The sequence below is a fragment of the Acomys russatus genome, chromosome 20 (genome assembly GCF_903995435.1).
Source record: "Acomys russatus chromosome 20, mAcoRus1.1, whole genome shotgun sequence".
Lineage (NCBI taxonomy): Eukaryota > Metazoa > Chordata > Mammalia > Rodentia > Muridae > Acomys > Acomys russatus.
In genome coordinates, this window is record NC_067156.1 from 52,996,743 (window position 1) to 52,999,010 (window position 2,268).

Here is a 2,268-nt window from a genome sequence, read left to right on the forward strand (position 1 = left end):
ATGCTATGAACTAAAAGTCGATCTCAATGGAGGAGCTATAGAGTTTAAGCAGGTTAAGTAGGTTACAACACAATGGGCCACTATTGACAGCTTACCTTCAGGATGGTTGTCTGACATATTCTTGTCAGATATAAAAATGTTTCTGCTAACTATTGGCATTTCAAACCCTAATTCATCATGAAGCAGGTCTTGACTTTGGTCTCAGTCATGGATCCAGACACTGTCAGCTCAGAAGCCTGGGAAGTGCCAAGTTTCTGTCTGTGTCTTTGTTTAAAGTTGTATTTCTCTTGGATATATTATTTTCTCCGTCTATAGTGATTGAAATTTTTCTGGGTATAATAATCTGGCCTTCAATCTGTAGTCTTTAAGAGTCTGTAGAATGTCTGTCCACATCCTTTTGGCTTTTAGAGTCTCCGTTGAGAAGTTAGGTATAAACTAATAGATTAGCCTTTCTATGTTACTTGGTCCTTTTCCAATGCAACTTTTAATATCTATTCTTTGTTCTGTATGTTTAGTGTTTTGATTATTATGTGGGAGAATTTTTCTTTTTCTGTTCCAATATATTCTTGCACTTTTATAGAAATCTGCTTCTTTAGGTTAAGAAACTTTTCTCCTATGATTTTTTTGAAAATATTTTCTGGGCTTTTGAATTTGGTTTCTTCTCCTTCCTACATTCCTATTATTCCTATATTTGGTCTTTTAATTGTGTCTCATATGTCCTGAGTGTTCTGTGTTAAGAAATTTTAAGATTTATCATTTTATTTGACTGATATATCCATTTTTTCTCATCATATCTTCAATGCCTGATATTCTTTGGTGTTTTGTATTTCATTGGTAAAGCTTGTCTCTCAAGTTCCTGTTTGAATTTTCGAATTTTGCATTGCTAGAATTCTCTCACTTTGTTTTTTCTTCATTGATTCTACTTCCATCTTTAGTCTTGAACCATTTTTATCTATTTTTCCTACATTCATTGTGTGTTCCTAAATTTCCTTAAGGAACTTATTCATTTCTTTTTAAGGACCTCTATTATCTTCATACAGGTGATTTTCAGGTCTTTTTCTTGGATGTCAACCATGTTGGGATAATTAGTGGCTGCTGTGATAGGTTTTTTTGGGTTTCAGTGGAAACATAGTCTTGGATGTTATTGATTGTGCTTTTACACTGACTCTGGGCATCTGAGATTGGGAATGATTATAGGTATGGGTGATAGTATCTGTTTTTGTTTCTGTTCAGTGAGTGTTTTGTTCCTTGGTTTCTGCTTTCTCCCTGGACTTTAGGAAATTGTGTTAACTATGTGATTCCTGGTAAGAAATTTTCTGTGGACCTATTCTTCTGGCCTGCTCTGCAGGTGTGTTCTTAGTGAAACCCTGCTGGTATTGGGGGCGGTCATAATGAGATGAGTTGGGGGAAGGAAAGTTGAGGGAGAAGATCTTTGTGATCTGTTGAGGATGGGATGTGTTCTGCTACAGAGTTGGGCATGGTAATAGGAGGTGATTGGATCTGGAGGAGCTGAAGGAGAGGTGTGGAACCTCTGTCAGCCTATTTGTTGCGCCAGAAGGAGGGAACCTTGGTTTAGCATGGATCTGTGACAAAGCAATGAGTTGGGCAGGGAAATTAGAAGTGAAAGATCTGTGGGATCCATAGGAGATGAGAATAGAGGGGTTGGCAAGGAAGGCTGCCACACATGTTCTGGGCAGAGCTGGGATAAGACTGGGGAACCGAATCCTGGGGAATAGAGCCCTATAGGTACTTTTCAAAGATATGTGTATACAAGCAAAACCTCAGGAACTTTCTTTCCTTGTGCAGTAGAAATTCCACTACATGCTACGTGTTAGTAGAATGAACAATGGTGAGGTATTTTATCTACAGAGTACTATGTGGTAGCAAGAAAACAGAGAGGAAAAGGCATGCAAGCCATCAGTAGAAATTGTTGCGGCAACAGCCTCTGGTGTTGAGGGACAGGCCTCACAAGCTCTCCTTTATATTTCAGCGTTAGAAAGGAGGAGCAAGAAGCTTCATTGTTTTCTTATTTAAAGAAATAAATTTAAATTAAATTTAAAGAATTAAAGAAAGTAAAATCTTTGTTTATTTTCTAAATACATGGAATGATAGAACTACATTCAGATGCAAAGAATAACAACTATCAAGAAGAAAACTTTTTCTTCCAAATCCTCGGGGTTGAACCCAAGGCCTCTCACATTATTGGTGAATGCTTTACTCTTCAGCTATGCATCTAAGCTAAGATGAGATCTCTGTCCTATTTAGTTA